Below are 8,600 nucleotides of genomic sequence, written 5' to 3'. Positions count from 1 at the left end.
GTAAAACTTTAAAACCATTTAAGAATGGGTTTCTGAAATAGCTAAAAGAAAATAAATATTTAAAATGTTTCAAAGACCTTAATCAAAGCTATTGGGGTGGGGGGGGGGTACGATTTTAACATGTATTTAAAAGCATTTACACTTGGGCTGACTTCACTTTACATTAATGGGATGTCGAAGTTTCAGACATCCCATAAATGGAGATTTTTTTTTTAAATGACAAAAATGGGCATATGTGTTTTTCACAGGACAGCGACGAAAAACATAATGCGTCATTTTGTGATTAGCTTGTGTGAACTCAATTCTTTCACTTCTACAAAGTGAATAAATTGGCTCATGTAATGAATGCAATTGCATTGCAACAAGGCATGTATTAATGGTGTGTTACATATACTTTCTAATGCGGCTGATTCAGGATGACATCACCGTTGACCTTCCCGAGCCCAACCCCCACATTTGTGGCCCCGACCTGCCTCCCTTGTCTGTGGGAACACCAGTTCATTACGTGGAGATGAATTGCCTTATTGTGAAAAGCTCTGGCGAAGTTGGTGCTGGACATCGGGGGGAATCATTCGGTGACCCAACTTCAGGGGTCAGTACACCCTCTGTTTGGAAAACATCTCACGTAACGCATCGCTGGGCTGACTGGGCGGCTGCCCCCCCCCCGTCCCCCCGTCCCCCTCTCCTCTGAGTCGAGGGCCCACTTGCAGCCACGCCACCGTGATGAGGGACTGCACTGATGGGTTTGCAGCACACTAACGCAAAACCTAATGCGCGTTTGATTTTGATTGGATATATTCAATGATCATATGACACCCCCCCACCACCACCCTACCCCAACAATGAAAGAACGTTGTTGATGGTCATTTACGGGCAAGCAAATCAGGAATTGTTTTGATACCTGTGCCTCTAAAAGATGGAGCCTGGTGGGGTGGAATGTATGCGAGTCTGTGTGAGATTCTGGGTGTGAGCTGTGGCTGACAGAAGTTCCTACTTGAGTGTGCTCATTGTTCTTTGTGTTTTAGAGTACTCCCGGAATTCAATAAATGGCCCGATTGTGCACCAGGTTCTTCGGCTCTCGTTTCCAACATTATATTACGTAAGTATACTTTCAAAAAACAATAGTCTAAAATTTGGAAACACAGTGGAGACGGAAACTATGAACTCCTAAATAAAACAAAAGTACATTTGCTGCATTTAAATTGAAATGAACTTTACACTTATGCTGCTGAAGAGGAAAAACCTTTCATTGTCTTTTCAGTTGAGCCTCCCACAATGGCCTCCTGATCAGTAGTCGCGGGGTTGGGGCATGCAGATGCCACGGCGATGTCCCGGGTAAACTAGGTCATCATTAACACCCAGATCCCCTCAAATCCAATAGGCTACCAGTCCCTCCCCACCGCACCAGTGGGTCACTCATCCAGACGAAGGTTTATTTAGCTAAGCTCCGAGATGAAGGGACTGCCGTGGAATTCATTACTGCGGGCCGTTAACAGCCTTTGATATTGCGTTCTCCGCAACCCAGTCGCAGAGGCACCTCGGTCGGATTGCAGCCGCTGTCGGATCACCCATTTCCACAGCTTGCGTGTTGACACGGCTTTCCTGAAAATCTAATCATTGGCTTGATGTTCAGGTTACATGTAAACACATTAGTTCAAGCAAAATGGGGCCAGATCACATTTCTCATGAGGGTTGAGCTGAGACACCTGGATAATGCAGTGGAAGTAGACTCCCAAGAAGTTGGTCGACCGGCATGCTCACTTGGTACGAGACACTTTCCAAAAACAGATTCATGCATGGTACAGAGCTTCGATACATGCAACATAATGGAACAATATTTTAAAAATTGGGGTTTGACCTGAAAAGAAGAGTACAGGGGGTCCACAGTTCGTTCCTACAGCAGCAGAGTAATCCAAATTTGTCAGACGCGCCAGTCTATTTCCACCCAATGCTAACACAGTACTAAAGACATAATTATTTGTAAATATTTGTAACCGAAACGGAACAGAATATTTGTTCACCCATGCTTGCGTCGGTTTTGGTACTGAAGCCTCCTGCCACATTCCAATAACATGTATGTTAGGTTCATTAATTATTGGTGTGAGCTTGAATGCTTGTTTGTCTTTTTGTGCACTGCAATTGACTCACTGATCCACAACGTTTTGCATGTTGATACATTCTCTGAATTGATACCTTCAAAAAGCAGCAAGTGTCCTTTTCAAGCTTTTTCGTTTGCTGCTAAATGTTGTTGCAGCCAAGCTCCAGCGCGCAGACAGACGGCATGCCTCTAGCAGCGCTGTATAAGACTTGAAATAATTCCACCACAACAAAAAAAAACAACATTTGTGTGTCGGTTCCTAGCCGCCCCGCAGAATTGTTACTGTGGCTGCTTGGCAACAACAACAACAACAACAACAAAAATATTTCTGAATAAAAACAATAAAGGCTGCACTTTCTTCAGCCGCTGTGAAGTGCCTCTTACAATGAACAAATAAATAATAAGGCACATGTTTCCTTTTACGGCACTCTTTTTGGCGCAAGTGGAGAGTCGGCCTTGAAGAATAAGACATTAATAACACAACAAAGATGTTGGCAGCGCCACTTTTCTTCCTCCAGCTGGCTTCTCTGGCTCAGCAACCACTGGAGAAGTTTTTTTTTTCCACATTGTTCTAGCTCCCCCAGGGTGAAAATATAGCTATGTATGAAGATCCTACACATGCGTGTGTATATGAATAGGACCGACTTTGTACTATTCATTCTGTAGCCCCTTTTGCGCTGCTTATGAAAGCTATGAATGTTATATAAATATATATAGATATACTGTATATATTTCATTTAGATATGCAGTGCCCCCTTGACTTAAGGGTTTCATTCATTTCATGACCAAGTTAGTAACTTATATTTAACTCATTCAGTACCAGCCAATTCTAGACCATGTCTGAAAAGACGTTTAAAAACGTCTTTGGGAGTGAATGAGTTAATATCAATTTTCCTCATAGAAATGCCAATTCGTTCCAGACACACAAAGAAAATGCCTTTCAGGGGCGTGGCCTCACGAATGACATCAGAACCTGCCGTCAATCGGGTTGGCTGTTTACCGTGCGCTTTGTATAGTTACTTTCGGATCCATGCTCTTTGCGTGTGTTTTCATTTTGTCGTTAGTGTGTTTTGATTTATGACCAAAAGTGCATCTGCAACTTTAGTTTTTTTTTTTTTGTTTGTTTTCACACGAGGTTCCCAAACTGGGGAGCTGTAGCTTAGGGTTCCACATAAATAATTTGCAATAAATAATGTTCTATCATTTTTAAAAAGTGCATACCTGCATACTCATGTGAAATTGTATCGGTGATGCAGGGCGACCCGGCCGAAGGTGCTCGCTTTGTCAAAACTCCCAAGTTCCACCCTGGGTCGTCATGGTAGTGAAACCTCTTTTTGGAAATGGCCCTGCTGTAGGCAACATTGGGATGAGGAGTGGTTCACTTGCATGAGACAGGATCACATCTCTCAAAATGGGTGAATTTCAGTGAGGCAATTATACAGGTAGATGATGTAAAGTGTCAAATAAATCTTGATCTTTGGCGGGAGTTTGACAAAAGCATGCCATACACATTTTGTTCAAACATCTGGGAACTGTTTTAATTGGGAAGAAAAAACCCCACCAACATAATCTGTCTCTGTCGCCACGCCGCATGTGTCAAGTCCCTTTTGGCTATTATGTCGGTGGGCCTTGGATGTCCACCCAGGATGGGGTGTGAATTTTGCTATGAAGATAATGGCAAGTTTTTTTTCCCTTCTTCTTTTTAACCCCTCGCTCCAGTAACAGTCTCTTTGAAGCTGCTCTGTCCTGGTGGCTGCTCTTATCTCAGGAAGCCATTAGTTGATCTCCCTTTCTTTTCTTTCAATAGAGTCAGCTTTTATGGCCAGGCAACCTTTTTCGAGAGCTTCTCCTTGCCCTCGCCAATCCCCCTCCCCGTTCTGCCTTCTGTATCCTCACCCCTGCAACACATGACAGCCTGTGTAATTAATGAGCATCATAAACCCTCTCTTTTCTATTAGCTCACCATTAGTAAACCTGGCAAGCCTGTCATTTTGGACAAAAACACACAGCTCCTTCATTTGATCCCCACATCAAAGGGGGAACCCCACTGTTTTGGGCTGAATACACTAATTGTGTCCTCGTTCAGGATGGGCCGACAAACCCCCCCACCCGCCGCTTCAAAAAGCCAGCCAGTACCGAAGGCAAATTCTAGCCAAGTATCAATTCTGTCAGCCTATATTTGCTGAGTACCAACCAGCAGTAGTGGGAAGTACCAATAATTCGGTACTGTACTTAAATATATTTTTCAGGACTCATTCATTTAATACCTCACTTTTTTTTTCTTCTCGCCTATACAGTATTTCAAAGCGCCGGCACGTTGGTCGACTGGTTAGCACGTCACCCTCACAGTGCACAAGTGCATGCGTGGGTATTCTCCGGGTACTCCGGTTTCCTCCCTCATTCCAAAAACATGCGTGGCAGGTTAATATTTAGAAACAATGGTCTTTAAACATCATCCAACAAGTACCATGAGTTTTTTCGTTGTGATTTGAACACTATACTGCTGAAAGAGGGAACCTACTGTATTTTTTTCAACTTATCAAAATGGGTATTTGTATATAATTGGCTGTACACAGAGACCACATCACCAACGAGGAGGTGATGAAGAGGGCAGGAGTGGCTGAACTGTCAGACATTGTCTCTGAAAGGAGAAGGAAAATGATCGGCCACGTACTCCGGCTGCCAAGAGAGAGACCGGCAAGTGTGGCCATGGACTGGATGCCAGAGGGTGGAAAGAGGAAGAGAGGTAGGCCAAAGAAGACGTGGAGACAGACTGCCAAAGAAGACCTCAGTGAGATGGGTGTCAGCTGGCATGGAGCAAGAAAGGTCGCCAGTGACCGGAACAAATGGAGGAGGCTCGTCGCCCAATGTTCCAAATAGGAGCGGGCGGAACTAACTAACTAACTAACTAACTAACTAACTGTCTGTACACATTTATTTTTGTATTTGTACTAAAAGTGCAACTCAGAGTCTCCAAGTAAAGGAATTAAATCTTTCACATGCTTTTTTTTAAAGTCATTTGTACTCATACTGTATTAAATGTTAATTATTAAAATGCAGAGTATAAGAGTACCTTTTCCACTTCTGCCAACCACCGTGTTTCATTTTGCATATTGGCACTAATCGGGCCTGGTTGGGCGTTTTATTCCCCAAATTAAAAACCTATAAATACAGTGACATGTAAGGATTAAGCCCATTTCATGCTCAGTTTTATAAAGCTACGTTATTAATGGTGCGATTTGGTGGCTAATCCCTTTCACAAGTTTTTTGGAGGGGGGGTTTTGTATACTTTTTGATGTCTGCATAAATCAAAAGCCTCTCACCACCTTCACTGTCCTTTGCTACGGCTTAACGATTTCTCTCCTAACCACGACAAAACAAATTAAGGCCATAACTAGCTTTAAGGAGCTTTCTCTAACTCTTTGAACTGCAAATGACGTTCCTGAATATTCACTTGATGAATAGCATACATAAAAATACAGTCAAACCCCTAATGTTGAACACAATATGTTGCAATTTGACGGTTTTCCGCAATAATTTTTGGCCTGGCCGCTTTTGAGCCTGACTCGGTGGGATGTATTTCAGCCATGTGAGGCTTTAAGAGGTTTTAGCTTCTTGGCTCAAACATGTAGCTACAGTATGTATAATTATAAGAAAGACACTCGACGAAGTAGCATCCGTTTTGGTCACAGTCGTATTTGATCCCCAAACTTTCATGGGTTTTCTCCGGCTTCCTCACACATTCCATAAACATTCATGTTACGTTCACTGAAGACTCTAATTTGTCCATAGGTGTGAATGTAAGTCTGAATACTTGTTTGTCTATACTGTGTATGTGCCCTGTGATTGGCTGGCTTCAGTCCACCATAAGAATACGCCGCTTCTCTCATAAATGCCGCCCTTTCAGTCCAGGTCTTAGAACGGCGTCTGCCCACACTGCCCCGATCTCACTAGGCCTGGCCTGGCCTCTGTTGCGTCTCCATTACAACAGTCGCCCATCATTTGGGGCGGGATCAACAGAATTGCACACTCGCAGTATGCACAAGTATGGCACCTGATTTTGCTTTTGAATTGCCGTTGCATTCAGAAAAAAGATTATCTATTCAATTGAATGAGAATGCGAGTGAGCCTCAACTGTCAAAATATCTCCTGTTTATGTCTTCAATTTAGACCACATCTTTCCATGGCAACCTGTGTGTTCATTCACTGACACCGTGCAGTGTGCGCATCGCTGACAGAAATGCGAACATCTGCCAGCCACTCACATGACAGTGACGTCACGGCCTGCATTTTGGAACCATCATCGAAGAGATTCTGAAGGCCGGTTTCATTGTAACCTCACGCCGTAAGAAATTGTAAAGGAATTGTAAAGTACGGTAACTTCAAAGGGTGGAACCATGCTGTTTCGGGGAAGAACCACTACAATTGAAAAGGGCCCAAAAAGTCAGCTGGAATAAGTTCCAGCTCCCCTGTGTCTCTGAGGAAAAGCCCTATAAAATGGATGGATAGATGGTTGGACGATGGATCGATGACGGTAAATAATGGAAGCAGGAATACTTGGTAAGTAAAAAGCATGTTGCATCAAAAATACTCTAGCAAGTCTAATTTATCCCACAAGTTGCTTTAGTAAATGTAGCGTGTTATTACCCAACTCTGCACCTACTCAAATTTGACTCAATTGTGCAATGTTTATGACATCGAAAATAAAAATGCTAAAAATATACCGATATGGGAATACCCCTAAATCTGGGCTGTTGTCACCACTTCCTGGCAAGCAGAATGACCCACGCGCGCCAGGCGAGCTTTTCCCTCCCATGCGGACCGTCCGCCTGACACGCCACACGCTGGGTTGACACAATGGAGCTTGGAGTCAGGAACCGACACTGTACTCCAGTGCCGATTGTCTTTTTTTTTTCTTTTCTTTTTTTTTTACATCTTTTGTTCCCGCGGATAAAAGCGACATATTGGAGCTTTTTAAGGGCCCGGCAGCTGCTCTTCACATCCTCTCCCCTGCCCCACTTCCTCTCTCCATGCATCAGCCTCCTAGGTTGTCATATGGACAAACCATGGGGTAGGTGGTTTTAAACGGCGGCGCCAATATAGTGCTCTGTTTTAAAATTTTTGACTGAACATCATCTGACCCCCCCCCCACCCCCACCCCTGGCAAAATGTTAGCTTCCCCATCACTTTAATAAAGGGTTATTGTTGTCTCATCAGCCCATAAAAATCCCAGAATGTTTGAGGCTTGTTTCTTTGTTTTCATGTTGGCTCGACCTCGAGCTAGTGAACCTGTAGTCTTCGAAGGCAAAATTTAAATCTGAAACTGAGCCCAGACATTCAGTGTTATTTATTATTTGAATAATATTCCATATTCTTGAACCGTGTCTTCAATCCAGCCTTAGTTATCCCCAGAATCTGGCATTCAGAGAATACCCCTAAGAGTCCCATGAATTGAGGGTAATGATTACTGTCCCAACATCAGTTCAGTCTTTCAAATAATGGCCTCAAAATCATGACGTGCCATGTCGAAAAATGGCTTCCGGCAATAACGGGGATTCATTGTAATGGGAGTCTTTGGGCTTCAAAGATAAATATCGAGGGCCGCAAAGCCACTCCTCCATTGGCCCTCTTTCACAAGACAGGAAGTGTGTCACATGAACATGCCTTTTTCCCACAATATTCGGGGCCATTCCTGGAATAACAACTTCTCATCTGTATGTCTGGTTCAAAGGGCAGCCTGGTTCCTCTCGGTTTAACATGTGATGATAGAGTCAGGATGTGGGAAAACATTGAGTGGCACCCCCCCGGGAGGGCAACATGTGGCCCAGTCTTTTATCTCGTGTGAACTAGCTTGAATGAAAACTGGTGCCATCGAGTTTGGCATCACACACTTTTTTGGTGGGTCCGTGTGTGTGTGTGTGTGTGTGTGTGTGTGTGTGTGTGTGTGTGTGTGTGTGTGTGTGTGTGTGTGTGTGTGTGTGTGTGATTCTGAGCTGACTTGGCAAAAATATCAAACCCCTTGTTGGGTTATTGTTTGCAGTAGTGCAATTACATACAATAGAATGAAGGCAAACAACCAGCTGCCCGTTGATTGGTCGACACAATTGTTACTACTCGTCTAATGTCATGTAGAGCCAATATGTTGAGAGAAACACTTAAAAGATAAGAATAACTGATTGAAGGTTGAAATTCTGACACCCTAAAATTTTTGGAAGGTATTTTGTTGGCATGTTTTCTGTTTTTAAATGTTAGCTAGGCTACCTTAAATAGAACTATCGAGTTCTGTTCGAACAACTGTACAATATTATCTCAGATAACAGTCAAGGACAGCTGGTTTTATTTTGAATCATTGGTTTTACAAGTGGACAAACATTATGTTAGCTAGACTAGGCTAGCTAGATAGGTGAGAATGATCAATCCACCATGTTTTTCACTGTAAAGACATCGTTTTAGACTTAAAACATGAGGATACCCCATTTTAAACCTGTTCTAACTGTAAAGA

The 8,600-nt window shown here is 43.2% G+C and overlaps 1 long non-coding RNA gene across 1 annotated transcript; it reads left to right on the top strand.

Annotated features, from left to right (window-relative positions):
- Window positions 1-442: 442 nt before the first annotated feature.
- On the top strand, window positions 443-5,014 carry LOC147207871 (uncharacterized). The gene is made up of 3 exons (XR_015100377.1): window positions 443-592; window positions 1,026-1,099; window positions 4,675-5,014. It is a non-coding gene; the product is annotated as an uncharacterized LOC147207871 (long non-coding RNA).
- The last annotated feature ends 3,586 nt before the right edge of the window (window positions 5,015-8,600 follow it).

Source organism: Hippocampus guttulatus, chromosome 3 (assembly GCF_054856545.1).
Source record: "Hippocampus guttulatus isolate MCC_2025c chromosome 3, RoL_Hgut_1.0, whole genome shotgun sequence".
Taxonomy (NCBI): domain Eukaryota; kingdom Metazoa; phylum Chordata; class Actinopteri; order Syngnathiformes; family Syngnathidae; genus Hippocampus; species Hippocampus guttulatus.
The sequence above is the reverse complement of the archived record's forward strand: the minus strand, read 5'-3'. Positions and strand labels throughout refer to the sequence as shown.